General features: G+C 40.7%; 1 protein-coding gene across 5 annotated transcripts in view; it reads right to left on the bottom strand.

The window, feature by feature from the left end:
* Nucleotides 1-15814, bottom strand: part of HAPLN1 (hyaluronan and proteoglycan link protein 1) — a 93812-nt gene extending 77998 nt beyond the window's left edge. For 3 of the 5 annotated variants that reach the window (XM_039542847.1, XM_039542844.1, XM_039542845.1), the window contains exons 1-2: nt 15443-15784; nt 12450-12535 (exon numbers count right to left, since the gene is read on the bottom strand). The gene's annotated coding sequence lies outside the window, so the exon portion shown is untranslated. Of the gene's footprint in view, nt 1-12449; nt 12536-15442 lie in introns of all 5 variants that reach the window. The other 2 variants (XM_039542848.1, XM_039542846.1) reach the window with 1 other exon arrangement.
* Nucleotides 15815-15878: the final 64 nt, after the last annotated feature.

A 15878-nucleotide genomic window follows, 5' to 3' on the forward strand; every position in this document is an offset into this window, starting at 1 on the left:
TGGCACACAAAAGATGCTTTCTGCACTGAATCAAACATGATGTATCCACAGACAATCCAGGAAGTTTCTGGAAAGTGTAGGGGACAATTTCCTGGTGCAAGTTCTGGAGGAACCAACTAGGGGAAAAGCTCTTTTGACCTGCTGCACACAAACAGGGAAGACATAGTAGAGGAAGCAATAGTGGATGGGAACCTGGGAGGCAGTGACCATGAGATGGTCGAGTTCAGGATCCTGACACAAGGAAAAAAGGAGAGCAGTAGAACAGAGACCCTGGACTTCAGAAAAGCATACTTTGACTCCCTCAGGGAACTGATGGGCAAGGTCCCCTGGGAGAATAACATGACGGGGAAAGGAGTCGAGGAAAGCTGGCTGTATTTTAAAGAAACCTTATTGAGGTTGCAGGAACAAACCATCCCAATGTGTAGGAAGAAAAGTAAATATGGCAGACGACCAGCTTGGCTCAACAGTGAAATCCTTGCTCGTCTTAAACACAAGAAAACAGCTTACAAGAAGTGGAAGATTGGACAAATAACCAGGGAGGAGTATAAAAGTATTGCTCAGGCATGCAGGTGTGAAATTAGGAAGGCCAAATCACACTTGGAGTTGCAGCTAGCCGGAGATGTTAGGAGTAACAAGAAGGGTTTCTTTAGGTATGTTAGCAACAAGAAGAAAGTCAAGGCAAGTGTGGGCCCCTTGCTGAATGAGGGAGGGACCCTAGTGACAGAGGATGTGGAGAAAGCTAGTGTACTAAATGCTTTTTTTGCCTCTGTCTTCACAGACAAGGTCAGCTCCCAGACAGCTGCACTCTGCAGCACGGTATGGGGAGGAGATGACCAGCTCTCTGTGGAGAAAGAAGTAGTTCGGGACTATTTAGGAAAGCTGGACGAGCACAAGTCCATGGGGCCGGATGCGCTGCATCTGAGGGTGCTAAAGGAGTTGGCCGATGAGATTGCAGAGCCATTGGCCATTATCTTTGAAAAATCATGGCAAGCGGGGGAGGTCCCGGACGACTGGAAAAAAGCTAATGTAGTGCTCATCTTTAAAAAAGGGAAGAAGGAAGATCCAGGGAACTACAGGCCAGTTAGTCTCACCTCAGTCCCTGGAAAAATCATGGAACAGGTCCTCAAGGAATCAATCCTGAACCACTTAAAGGAGGGGAAAGTGATCAGGAACAGTCAGCATGGATTCACCAAGGGCAAGTCATGCCTGACTAACCTAATTGCCTTCTATGATGAGATAACCGGCTCTGTGGATGAGGGGAAAGCAGTGGATGTGCTATTTCTGGACTTTAACAAAGCTTTTGATACAGTCTCCCACAGTATTCTTGCCAGCAAGTTAAAGAAGTATGGGCTGGATGAATGGACGGTAAGGTGGATAGAAAACTGGCTAGATGGTCGGGCTCAACGGGTAGTGATCAATGGTTCCATGTCTAGTTGGCAGCTGGTATCAAGTGGAGTGCCCCAAGGGTCGGTGCTGGGGCCGGTTTTATTCAATATCTTCATTAACGATCTGGAGGATGGTGTGGACTGCACCCTTAGCAAGTTTGCAGATGACACTAAACTGGGAGGAGTGGTTGATACGCTGGAGAGCAGGTATAGGATACAGAGGGACCTAGACAAATTAGAGGATTGGGCCAAAAGAAATATGATGAGGTTCAACAAGGACAAGTGCAGAGTCCTGCACTTAGGACGGAAGAATCCCATGCACTGCTACAGACTAGGGACTGAATGGCTGGGCAGCAGTTCTGCAGAAAAGGACCTAGGGGTTACGGTGGACGAAAAGCTGAATATGAGTCAACAGTGTGCCCTTGTTGCCAAGAAGGCTAATGGCATTTTGGGTTGTATAAGTAGGGGCATTTCCAGCAGATCGAGGGATGTGATCATTCCCCTCTATTCAGCACTGGTGAGGCCTCATTTGGAATACTGTGTCCAGTTTTGGGCCCCACACTACAAGAAGGATGTGGATAAATTGGAGAGAGTCCAGCGGAGGGCAACAAAAATGATTAGGGGGCTGGAGCACATGACTTATGAGGAGAGGCTGAGGGAACTGGGATTGTTTAGTCTGCAGAAGAGAAGAATGAGGGGGGATTTGATAGCTGCTTTCAACTACCTGAAAGGGTGTTCCAAAGAGGATGGATCTAGACTGTTCTCAGTGATAGAAGATGACAGAACAAGGAGTAATGGTCTCAAGTTGCAGAGGGGGAGGTTTAGGTTGGACATTAGGAAAAACTTTTTCACTAGTAGGGTGGTGAAGAACTGGAATGGGTTACCTAGGGAGGTAGTGGAATTTCCTTCCTTAGAGGTTTTTAAGGTCAGGCTTGACAAAGCCCTGGCTGGGATGATTTAGTTGGGTTTGGTCCTGCTTTGAGCAGGGGGTTGGACTAGATGACCTCCTGAGGTCCCTTCCAACCCTGAGATTCTATGATTCTATAGCTTTCTGTTTAGTGGGAGGAGCTGGACTGAAAGTCAAAGTCAAAAACAATTCAAAGCTGCATGGGGAGGGCGTAACTGAAGATCTGCCTTAGGGAAGAGAGGTCATGAAAATGAGATCATCTGGAACTAGCTAAAACTAGGGATTAAGACTAGGCAACATTTTAAAAAATATTTAACTGGGAAAGGGGGAGTTTTCTTTCCCCATCTCTGTTGTGTTGTTTCGGGAAGAGAGTTTTGCAGCTTCAATTTCCCTCCTCTTTGGAGCCCTTCTTTGTAGACCAACCCCAATCATACTGTTTGATGTGGTTGGTAAACTTTGAACTTCTGGTTGCATAGCCCTTTCTTTTTCCCTCAGGATAATCCCCAGATTAAAGGAGCTGTTAGTCTGAGAGATTAACTATTATCTCATATTTCCCTCACCTCCTTGTCTCTGGCTGTTGAATATCCAACAATCAGGAAGGTACCCATCACCATTTTAGCCAAAATTAATGACTCCCTTGGTAGTATTCCCATGACCCCAATTGATACATATGGAAATAATGCAGAATAGAGTTCTACTGTAGGAATTTAAAGTCTCCCTTCTATAATTGACAACCCCAAGCTTTGAAAAAATCATGAGAACAGCTAAAAATAATGAGATTTTTAAAATGATAAATTTTGAAGGTTTATTTATTTTATTTGTCTCCTGTTTTTTTAAACTTTAGGGTTCACATGTTCAAGCTTTTTTCTGCAAGCATGAAGGCTAGAGACTTTTATTTTAAATGGAAATTGAGCTTCTCATATAATCATATGACTCCAGAAGCTGTGGCTCTAAAAACACACTAGATATGAAAATTGCAAGAGTGGGCAACACTGCCCGTTGCACTTCCTGCAGAATCTGACCCAGTATTTTACACTAAACTTAAACTTTCATGTTTGTAAAATATGAGCCAGCTGCTCCCCACAGTGATGCCAGCATAAATCCCCTATATCATCCCCATGATCATCATTCCCATATACAAGGTGTTTATGCATCTGCATAAGACCAGAATTGCTATCTTCATTTTGTCCAAATCTGCAAGTCATAAGTGGCCACTTGCAAAAGAGATGTGCCGCCTATGAAAAAGAAGCAACATCAGTAGTAGTTGTGGGCTGAAGAGACCCCTTAATTTGCTTATTTTGCTCAAACATATTTGCATATTGCACAGTATACAGCTATGGCCTGACCCTGCAAACTCTTAATCACAGTAGTAGGGCCAGATTATTGCTCATGCTACAGTAGAAAAGGACTGTAAACTTCCCCTAACTGGACATGAAAGAATCCCTGATTCATGAAGAGCCAGTGTAGCTTTGTCTATGCCACACCCTCCTGACCACGGTGGCGTGGGGACAGGAGGGGATAGAACCAGAGCTCTGGAATGGGAACTACTGCAAACTGACATAATTTAGAGCATCTCTGAGGCTAAACTTAGGTTGGGCACTAAATTGGCCCCTGCCAGCCACACAGCCACCTCCTTTCAGCTGTTGTTTGTGTTCAAAAGTTTTTGCCTCATGAGCAGGCTGCTGCTTCCATGCAGTTTTTATTATCTTTTTATATGTGCGACACCCTATAAAACTGTATAGTGATCATAGAAATAAAAATGACTGACAGAGCGTGTATAAAATATGTAAATTACAGATTCACTGGCAGTTTCCTATGTAATAAAAGATGAGTCACTGCATGGCACTTTCAACAAAGCGGATAGGGTATTTCTGAGATAGATTTTTGTACACTCTGTCCACAGAACTATATATAGATTTGCCCAAACCCACAGTCAGCCAGAAGGAAGTAGACATATTTCCATGCTATAGTGCCAGGAGAAGGGTGAAAGTCAAACAAAATGAAGCTATTCAGTAGTGGTGCAGTACTGTCCCAACATCCCTCAGATAACACAACAGCATCTGCATCAATCATCTGGTGTATCAAAAATAAAAATCACTATCACTGAACAATTTGACAGGATCAATGTCCTCTGGTTTGCAAATAAATGTCTCTGCTTTGTTTTGACATTCACAATATTCTCCATAAATGGTATAGCTATTCCTCTGATAGCAGGAGAAAATTATCCTATGTCAACGCTCTATTCAAGTGGCATTATCTCCTAATTACCTCTACATTTTTGCTGATATTTATCCTTTCTGAAGTATAGTAACTCTAAGCTTTCTATCAACCTGTTTCCCGTGATGAATCCTTGAATGCAGTGAAAAGAATAGCCAAAGATACCTTTTTCATGTCATCTCAGAATTTCAATATGAGATAAAAAGAAAAACTCTTTGGGTACATTTATTTGGATTAGTGTTCGTTATTTTGGAGTCAAACAGGAGCTGAAATGTAGCTGAGAAGATCATGTAGTTAAATGGGTACAGACAACAAGTAGCAATCCTTTCCTGGAGAAGACACTCGCTGTATGAACCTGTGGAAGTCTTCTGAAATTGTTAGGCTACTTCTAAAACCCTGCAATTCTGAACATGTAAAAACTCATATTATAGCATGCAGGTTGAGGGAGGGGGAGATTTTTCAAAGGCACAGATGTGTGAGGTGTTAAATTCCCATCGATTTTCAAAAGGAATTGTCTCCCTACTCCTAACTGCCTTTTGTGCCTCTGAAAATTTCCCCCAACCAATCAGATGTCTGATTACATCTTTCTAAATTGGTATGCTATTAATGCACATGAAAGTTCAAGTTCAACTAGAGGAGAGAGGCTGCTTTTGAAACTCTAACCCGTTGTACTTCAGTTAACTCATCTGGGGAAAAAAAGTGTCAAAAGCAGGAATTTATTGAAAAGCATATGCAACAGCTGAGTTGGGGTGAGTGGAGGGGGAATTCCCAGGATAAATTGCACATTAAAAATATCAAGAACGAAAGTGACACTTAGTGGACAAAACTACCAGCAAAGCCATACAAGATGTAAATAAAAATGGAGCTCACTATATTATGAGTCTATGGCATCTTTTCTCACAGGCAAATACAATGGACTAGGAAAAACTGACTGTCGTGTTTTAAACAGGTATTCAATTATGAACAGGGAATTAAAGAAATGGTCAACATGATTAATTTTATTTGGTAAAATACCAACTAGTGGTGCAACTACTGGTGGTAAAAGGAGATGTTTGGCCTCATGTGCAGACATTTTACTGTCCTGTTGATGGTCCTTTCCATGCATTTTCATGTCTAAAGGTACATTTTTCACTCCTGGTTCACACTAATTTTTAATATGGCTGCACCAGTGGTTTCTGAATATACAAAGAGCCTATATATGTTCTCACTTTGATGCAACTCTGAAGAAATTCCACTGATGTCAGTGGAGTTACTCTGGATTTAAACCAACATAAGTATGAACAGAACTTGACCAACTCTGACCAGATGGAAATCAGTCTAAATAGTTTTAATAAATACTGTAATGATATAACGTTAGCGAAAGGAACTGAAAGGTGGCCTCCCATCATTTCTTTGTTACTGAAGTGCCCACTCAGTCTCCAGAATACATTAGAGCAGCAGGAGAGCTTATATATGTGTGCGTATGTATGTCATGCACACACACACAAACATGTACCCACATAAATAAAGTTTTATTTTCAGTAATACAGTGCTCCAAAAGCAACACACAACAGTAGGTTAGTAAAAAAAATCTGTCTGACTAGTCAGTGCAAAATAAAATCCAGTTAGGAGCAATCGTTTGTAAGAATAAAGAAGAAAACGATATTATCAAGGATATGCAGTAGTTAAGTTTCTATGAGTAGGCAAAACTTGACGTGCTCCAGATTTCTAGAAAATTTGAAGCACATTTAATGTAAGAAGAACAATTATATATTCATTAGTTTGTCTGTACAGTAAATTTAAAATATGAAACTTTATGAAACTTCTCTATTGTATGTCCTATACCTGTAACGTGAAAATGCTGGAATAAGTTGTTTGCAGTGTTGTGTTGCTGCCACAAGGTGGCAGTACAGTAATGATATAGTGTTACAAACAAATATATAGTGTAGCTGTAGCTAGAGTAAGAAGTAATTGGAATTTGTCTAATAATTACACTGCCTGGTTGAATTATTCTTTCTGATATGCCACTTTTAAAACTTTATTTTGGGTTGAATGTTATAATATGTTCACATTTATGTTACTATAGACACCAAAAACTTTGGAATGTATCTTTAAATATTTTCTTATTCTAAATGTATTTTTAAATATTATATGGATTTGTATTTCATTTACTGAATTATGCAGATATTTTGTTGTAAAATTAACCTTGACATTGATATTCTGGGAAGTAAAGTACAGAACATATGTGCAAGACTTCAGTCAAAGTTAGAATTTCTTAAATATTAATAGCTGAACAATTATTCATTTTCAATTTTTCAGTAGCTTCAGCAATTTAGCCTTTCAGTATTTTCTCATACTGCCAGCCTGAGTAAAGTCAATTCACGTATTAAGCATATATATCAATTGATTACAGATATAACCATTTTAGGACCTAGTCCCGCAAACCTTTGAACACATGCATAACTTTACTCACAAGAGCAGCTGTATAGAAGTCAATGGAGTTACTAATGTACATACAGTTTTGCATATGTAAATGTTTGCAGGACTGGAGTTGTACATGTTTCTTTTCGTTCATCCAATTTGTGAATAAAGGACCAAAATCCTACAAACACTTATGCAGGCAACTTTATTCATATGGGTAGCCTCCTTTAAATCCCATTAGAGTTCCCATTAATTTCAATTGAGTCCTCATGGCAGCAAAGCTACTCATACGGTGGTTTGTAGGATCTGGCCCTAAATGAATGAAGCTGCATTGTGCCATGGCTTTCATGGAGATGGGCTCCAAAACAGTGACAAGCAGTGCTTGCCACCAACCATGGAAATAAGGGAGATGCCTTTTTAAAAACAATTTAAAGTAATAGCCAATGTGCTGAAAACCAAAGACCAGCAACAGCCTGAAATTTAAAACAATAGATTTTCTATCATCAGGATCTGATGAAAAAATTACACATTCCAAAAGGGAGTGCACTTGAAGGCACACATCTCCTCTATATATTCTTTATTCTTTATGGTGCCTCAGACATGGTAATATATAAGCACGCATATATATGCCCACACATATATATGGTATTACCATGTGTAAGGCACCACAGAGAGTAAAGAAAATATATTATACATCTTTTGTAGATATTATAATTCAGTATAATGAATTAGGCTTTATTTGATACAGTTTAGCTGATTTGATAACTCACCAAGAAATACAATATTGGTAAAATAACATAATGCTAAAAATGGAAAGCCTTCTTTAACACATCCATCACCTTGCTTGTAAAAATGTGGGCTGAAAATGATCAACCCTAAATTTGAACCATCACTAAATAATTCTTCTCTCTTCTCCATCAAAGCATTTGTTTTCTGTTACTCGGATTTCTGCCAAACACATCTCTAATCTAACCTGTCTCCACTGCCCATATGTTCCTTGTATCCTGTAAGCCTTTAAAATAATTAAGAGATACTGTTAATGGAATGCTGTTGCAAGATAATGGTCTCTTGCTATTAGATAAATGTCAAGATGACAATTTTTTTCCAAGCAAGAGGTACATATCCAGTAACAATTTTCTGTTCCAGTGATTTTATTTCCATTCTATCACATGATTAATGATGTAGATTCTGTCATTACATCTGATGCGCACTGCTGCAGAAGAATGACGGTGGCGCAATGTGCCATTAGTAAAAAAGCTTCACTGTGGGACAGACTTTATGGCCTAGCAAGGATTCTCTTTACTTTGATTCGGGTTTGATTCCTAGTCATGGTTCCAGCTGTTCTCAATAAAAATTTTAAATCTATCTACTCCACCTATGAAGCATGCAATAAAATCAATTAGCATATTTTCTGATGAACCATTTTATCTTCTCCAACTTAAATGGGTAAACTTCACCTGACTCGTGGTAGAGCAAATTTCCCCCTGGCTTCAGCCATCAGCCTACTACAGCTCTTGAGAAAACTTTTCAAAGCACCCAGTGGAGGTTTCAGACAGATTACTGTTCTGTGATTTCTTAATGCTTCTTTTAAATGTTTGTTTTCAGAGTAACTGATCATGTTCAAGATTTCCACTCTGTTGTGCTAATTACAGAGAAACAAAGAACCTGTTTTGAAGCTCTGTGAATGAAAAGGACAGTTTATTCTATACAGTGTCAGCATTGCCATTTCCTTTACTATTCAGTTTGTGACAAAAGTCAGGGGTGGCTGAAGTGTATAGGGCTTGATCCCACAAGATATTTACTGAGTAGTCTCAATACTCATTTGAGCCAATACAATTTGAGGGTGCTTTGCTGTACCTCCCAGAAATGAGACTTTTAGTTGGCTCCATAGGCCAGGTTTCAGTGGTTGCCACTTGAGTTCCAGAACAGGTTATGGGTAGGCAGGTAGCCAGAAGATGACATAGTCTGGAAGTCCACTCCCAAAGTGCAGACTGAGGGGCAGATTCTCAGCTGGTGTAAGTTCTCACCACTCCATTAACTTCCATGGAGCAATGATATTTTACATCACCTGAGGATCTGTAACTAAATGAGGAAACCAGTGGACCAAGAAACATATTCCCCTTCCCCAATGAAGGGAAGAGATGGAGAGGTCCAAGGGAAGGAAAGAACATTAGGGAGAGGCTGGGGAGAAGAGAGGAACAAGATGGGGGGAGAATCAGGAAAAGGAAGGGGGAGAGGCTGAGGTCACTTTTCTGGGGAAATGGTCAAATATTTTCATTGCCTATTGCGGCCAAAGAAAGAAATATTTAGTGCCAAACAATATTTTTATTAGCACCACATTCTGCTTGGTAAAGGAGTTTTTGAAAGCACTGCTAGAGGTACCTTTGAAACACTTACTGCTGATCTTTATCGCTTCCTGTTGGAATATTAGTACAAAAGCCCTAAACGCTTCACTTCTTTAATATATGCTTAAAATACAGTAAATGCCAGACTATATGTGAGCTGTGGGTATTAGTTACGGCATGATTTAATTACCCCTTGGAAACAGCTAAAGCTCTATTGGTGTCAAATTATGTTAAACTGGAATTAAATTGATCTTTACTGCAACCAACTGGTATTCTCTCTCTCTCTCTCTCTCTCTCTCTCTCTCTCTCTCTCTCACACACACACACACACACAGTTAGCTGGTGCCTCTTATGCTAAAACTAAATAAAGTTGACTTGTTATTGTTAAGTAATGCACTAGATTAGTTACAGATGTGTGGATAGTTAAAAAAATAGATGATGATACTGTAGTGAAAGCCCAATTTGAAACATCCACTAGGTGGCATACAGTGACCATGTTTAAGTCATCTTATCTTCACAAAACCTCCCATTCATAGAGTAAATAAAGAACAGCATTATTAATTTATACCATTGCATCCACCCTACACCTAATATTTGTTTAGCCAGCTGTTTCCTCTAATCCTCCTTAAATGCTATTGATTGAAATCCTAAATATATTCAGACATTTTTACCCCAAAGAACATTTTGTTACCTACATTACAAGCTACCTTTTCAAGTGCATGACTGTATTCTACAGTTACTCACAGTGGAGCCAGAATGTCTAATAATTCCTTACAAGCAACAGAAGAAGCTTGTAATCTGAAAATGTTTTTTTTTTCAAAAATTTACATTTAATTTTTTGGGAATTTTAATTGACAAATTGCTGGTTTAAAAATGCAATATATGAAGTGTCCAGTATTTCAACATCTAATGATAAGTTATGTACCACTTCAATAGAAAAGCATATAAAAAGAAACAAATGTTAATTCAGGCCAAAGTGCTTAGTTCTTGTCATTACTTACTATATCTCTCAATATGATTAAGATATGATACCAACAATAACACGTTGCACTTGTATAATCACTTTTCACCTGAAGATCTCCAAGCACTTCATAAAGGATGGACCAATGTTATTTTCCCCATTTTACAGAGGGGTAGGGAGGTTAAGTGATTGATCAAGGTCACAAAGCAAGGCAGGATTTGAATTCAGCTCTCTTGGCTCCAAAGCCCATGCTTAGAGACCCCCCTACGCCCTTTTCCTGTAACATTTCTACATTAACTCTGGAGACTCTGGAGTCTTCCCAATCTGCGAGAAAATGTCCTTCCCACCTTATTACACACAGAGTGAACAACAAGGATGTTGTTAGGACCCTCTCAAATCTGTATTTTCAGAAACCATTCCTGTATAAGAGCAACTCGGTGTACTACCCTAGACCCTTCTTACAAGCACTAGCTGTGTTAACCCTGCCAAAACAAAGTGAGAGGAAATAACTCAGCAGGGATATAATGAAATGATTCTTTACTGTGCAAATCTCTGCAATACTTTTGAATTATACTGTCAGTCTTTTCTCTGAAACAGAAAATTGCTGCAGCTAAATGCTTCACTTCATATCAAAATGGTGTTTCTCCTTTCAAACTCCTCAGATATTCAGGGCTCTTATTAGGATGACAGGCCTTTTGGCTCATTTTCATTGCAGACCAGCAATGTCTTGATTACTGCATTGGCTTTATTATTTATTTCACTTAAGAAAGCAGTTGTTCTCCACTGAACTCAATTTTCCCCTTTTGTAATGATTGTCAGTTCAGCGAATAGCTAAACTGAAATGTAATATTACATTAGTTTTTTACATTAAAATATTGTACATATGGGCGAGAACTGTAGCCAGTTAAACTCAGTGGAGCTTGGCTGCTAAGAACAGCTTTATCAAGAGGGTGTACCCTCACCAGTTACACTTCTTCCGCATCTGCATTTTCAAATATCATATGTCAAGTTTCTCTTATAATTAACAAAACTAATGAAAATTTTATTGCTAACTTCATACTTATACTCAGTGAAACATGCCTGCATAAATATTAAAAACTCATTACATTTTAGTAAAGTTCATCTGTAGTGAATCAATATTACATTCAACTTTAAGAAATTAATTCATATGATTCTTTTTTTTTCTTCTTCAAGTACTGCTAACTTTCAAGAAACTCCTCAAAGGTTGTTGACCGTATGACGTCATACATACATACATATCCATGTACACATTCCACACTGAAAATTCCTAATTGAAATGTCTGTAGTGTATTTTTCCAGTGATAAAGGAATGTAAAGCAATATGACAACTTAATTCGAACACATTATACAAGTTCATTCCAACTAAACATTTGCATCTAAACCATCCATAGCCAACACTTCTGATTTTGGCATGAGGAGCATTTGGAATGAGTGTTTTCTACTTTTAACAATTAAAAGCAAATAAACACTTTTTGAAGCTAAATAGCTATTATAGCATCTATAAATCTGCGATTTAACTTTGATGATACTAGCAACCTAGCATTCTTGTTAAAGTGGAGATAATAAAGAAGCCTGTGCCCAAAAGATATGTTATCTCAAGTTTCCATTGACAATAGGCAAAATATGTTGAAAAAACGATGGATCATACCAGATTCTTTCCCCATCTAATACGATCACTCCTAAAGCAATGGGTGGGACAAACACATTCACAGCTCTTCAGCTTTTCGTTCAACCCACACTATCCTCCCCTTCCCAAGTCCTGTAAACTCTTTTAACAGGATTTTAACAGATGGGGAAGTTACCTCTCGGAAACATTAATCTCTGTGAAATGTATAGTCTCACAGGAGAAAGCCAGTGGACTAAACTATGCCATTTTCATATTTCAAACAGAATCTGCGGTTGCAATATGATCTCTCATCTCATCTATTAACACAGTGCACTTAAAGTCAGATAAACAGAGGGTAGTCAGTTTCAAGCCCTCTCTCCCACTTTTGCCAAACTAGAGCTCTTCAAAATCCCGTTAGGACACCATCCTAGCTGATGCCTTGAGACGTTACCTGCTGGATACCATACATCTGAAAGAAAGTCTTTCCCCCCGAAAAAAAATGTTTTGTTTTTACCTTTTCCAGAGCTCCAAAGTTAAGATGCTCTCAAAACTCCGCAGCAGTTTGAAACGGAGGACACAAAATGCAGAGCAAGTTTTTGGTGCTCACCTTAAGTTTGTGTGTGCAGGATATGTCCAGAATGTCTCTTTGTGACTCTGGATGGCAGAGGTCCTGATTCAGGGAAGAGGGAGCCACTTTCTCACCGAGAGGGAAAGAAAAGCACCACGTCACAAGTTAAGTACGCCTCCAAGAGTTCTTAATTACAGCCCAACGTGCATTCAAACCCCAGGAATGAGTGCCCAGAGAGGCTGGAACACCGCGGCGTCTCAATACAGCGCACTGTCCCTTCACATCTGTCCTGACGTCCTCTTCTCTCTCTATGAGTGTCCTGATGTCCTGCCCTCCTCAGCAGCTAAAAATTTCCCTCACACCACATGCACGCCCCAGGTTAAAAACAAAGTGAGCAGTTGACAGAGTTTTTTTCACAGGAAGGGATCTCTCGAGTGAGAGTGCCTGACACCCTCCGAAACACGATACTTCACACAACTTGTCTCTCCATTGCCCCAAGCCCCGTTCCCCTTTACATCTAAAGATGGGAAGATGCTCTTTTCTGGAAAAGAAAGTAAGTGAAGCGGTGAGATAAGAGGGGGAAGGGGAAAGCTGGATCTAACTGGATCTTGCTGGGTTTTGGCCCCAAGCCCCAAACTGTACAATCAAACCAGAGAACAACTCAAAGCCCCAACTATTACAACAAGGAGAGCCCCACTGAGCCACAGCACGAGTGTCACAAAAACCTGGATCTGGCAACATTTTGGCTCCAAGCCCCAATTTTAACCCCCTAAAGAGAAAACAGCCTAGCTGGTCCTAGGGCACCAAAAATATCTGATGTATCATGTGGGATGAGCGTTGCAAAAAACTATCTCCTTGATCCATGCAATGGTTGTCCCTCACCCGGTTCACTATGCCAAATTCCATGACATGAAATGAGTGGAAGTCTAGATGCTACGACTGCACCATTTTTTTTTTTGTCCCTGCATATGAACAGTACACAAACCCAGATCTAGCACCTGGATTCATCTAGATCTTGGCATCTTTAGGGCCCAAATCATATAATTTAAATAGAAAAAAAGTGTAATTGCTTCTAATTTACTGGGGGAGGAGGGGGAGAGATCCTATTGCATCCTGGCCGGATAGCACTAAAAAACAAGTATCTTATACCTGGATCCTGTCTGACCCCCAACACTCCTACTGTCTAAATCGAGAAAAAAATGTAACAGCTCGCTATACTAGAAAATTCAGACTCTGTTGGAAACTGGCACATTAACACTGCAAAACATGTATCCAGCACTTGGATTCAGTCACTTATGTTTTCCCCAAGCCCCCCAATTTACCAGCTAAACACAGAAGTGCAACTGCAGAAATCCAGATGTTGATGCATCACCAGAATACCAGCACTTGAAGCCTGCTGGATCTTACCATTTTTTGGCCCCCACGTTCCTAAATTGTACCATCAAAATAGGCAATACATGTTGTCAAGACTACTGGACTAGAAAATTCCAGACAGTCACAAATCCTAGTGCAAGACTAGTACAAATGCATGTACCTTGCTCCGGGGTCTTGCCAGATCCAACAAATTTTTGACCACAAACCTCTAAACTTTACTGCACAAATATAAACTAAGTTTAGCTGTTCCGCTTCCACTATAAAAAACTGGTCCCTGATACATTCTGGCACATGAGCACTTGAAAATATTTGAATAGGGGACTGAGTCCAGCAAGGTCCAGGCCATATCTCCCAACTAAAAGAGGTTTTCTTTCTAGAGAGACAGTAAATGTAGCTATCCTTTTAGAGCTGAAAAGCTGTATCCTAGGCCACTGAGAGCGTCAAAGCAGTCTAGACACACATCTTCCATTTAAATGGGATTAAAAATAATGGAAGATCTAAGGGATTTAGACACATCTTCCATTAATTGTAAACATATTTAAATGGAAGATGTTTCTAATTTCCCTAGACTGCTTTGAGAATCTCTGTCAAGAGTGGATCAACTAAAACTACATCGAATGTGATCATTCTCATCTGACAGACCAATCCCACTGGAAAATTCCCATGTTATGGAATGAAATTTGTTTGTATCTAGACAGATCAAGATGACAAATTTGGATTATTGTGACTTCACTGAAACACAATGAATGGAATTATTTTATAGGAGAGGATAGTAACATCATGGTCTAGAATCTCTCCTACTGCATCAAATGATTATGTTTGTGCTGTATTCATGAATGGAAGGCCAACAATTGGATGGATCTCACAGGATTCCTATCAGATCCATGTTTTATGTCACTGATACTCTGGGATGCATCAGGACTGGAATTGTTTGGTGCTATAGGAACAGATAGAAGCTATGTAGGCATCAGGATATGGGGGCTAAGGACCAAAATTTGGCTGGATTCAGGTGTTGGTTCAGGCTTTTGCCATGCTTATGCTTGAGAGTGCAGGGTTTTGTTGGAGTGGGGGGTGTCTTGTTTGTTTGTTTTGTTGTGGTTTTTTAATGACATAGAAGTAGCTAGACTTGCTTTTTGATGGTACAATTTGTGGGCTTGGGGGCCAGAGTTTAACAGGAACCATCTTTTACTCTTGTTCATCAGATAAAGTAGAATATGGGCCCCACCTCACAAATGAGGCACCAAAGCTGAGCAGACATCTAATAAAGTTGACCTCAAGCCCTCCCATTTCGGTTTTGCCCTGATATGTATGGGATGTTTGTGTTTGTGGTAATTTAAACAATTAAAATTCCCTTGCTGGGAGCTAGACAAGCTGGCTCTATTTATATAGAGGAATGCTTTGGGGGTGATTGAGGAGTGGGCCACAGGGGCCAGTATTAGAACCAGCCAAGCACACGCACACAGGATCTTCACCAAAATAACCGTGGAGAAGAAAGCTCCTGGGCCACACGCCTCCCTCCAGAACACTCAGCGTTTATTTATAACTCCAGGGAGCATATATTGAGTCCCGCCTTGAGCAAGCGGCGCTTGCTGGAGAGGAAACAGCCGCGGCTTTGAATGACAGAGCTACCTTTGATGGGGCAGGGAGTGGACACCCACCTCGGGGAGCGCTGGGCTGGGGAAGAGGCAGGAGATCAAACAGCAAAGAGACGCCAAGAGAGCCGGGAAGCGGAGCAGGGACAAAGCCGCGGGGGAGGTGGCTGAGCGAGGAGCCAGACTGGGGCGAGCTGCCGGGAGAAGCGCTGCAGTCCGCGTCGTTTCACCGAGCACTCCAGCCCCGCGGCTTGGTCGGCTCTGGGCCGCGAGCTGTAGGTGGCGCTATTGTCTCAGCCAAGCCCAGCCCGCGGCTCCCCTTCCCCAGCGCCCTCTCCGCTTCGCTTTCCCCCACTCACCGGACTTCAGGGCACGCCGGTGCGGGGGAGCCGAGCAAACACGCGGAAGAGGAGCAGTCTAGACACTAGACCCGGACCGGTTGCAAAGCCCATCACAAAGGCGGCAGTGACCGTCTGCACCACACGCTGGGAAGCGGAGACGG

This window comes from Mauremys reevesii, linkage group 6 (assembly GCF_016161935.1).
Source record: "Mauremys reevesii isolate NIE-2019 linkage group 6, ASM1616193v1, whole genome shotgun sequence".
Taxonomy (NCBI): Eukaryota; Metazoa; Chordata; order Testudines; family Geoemydidae; genus Mauremys; species Mauremys reevesii.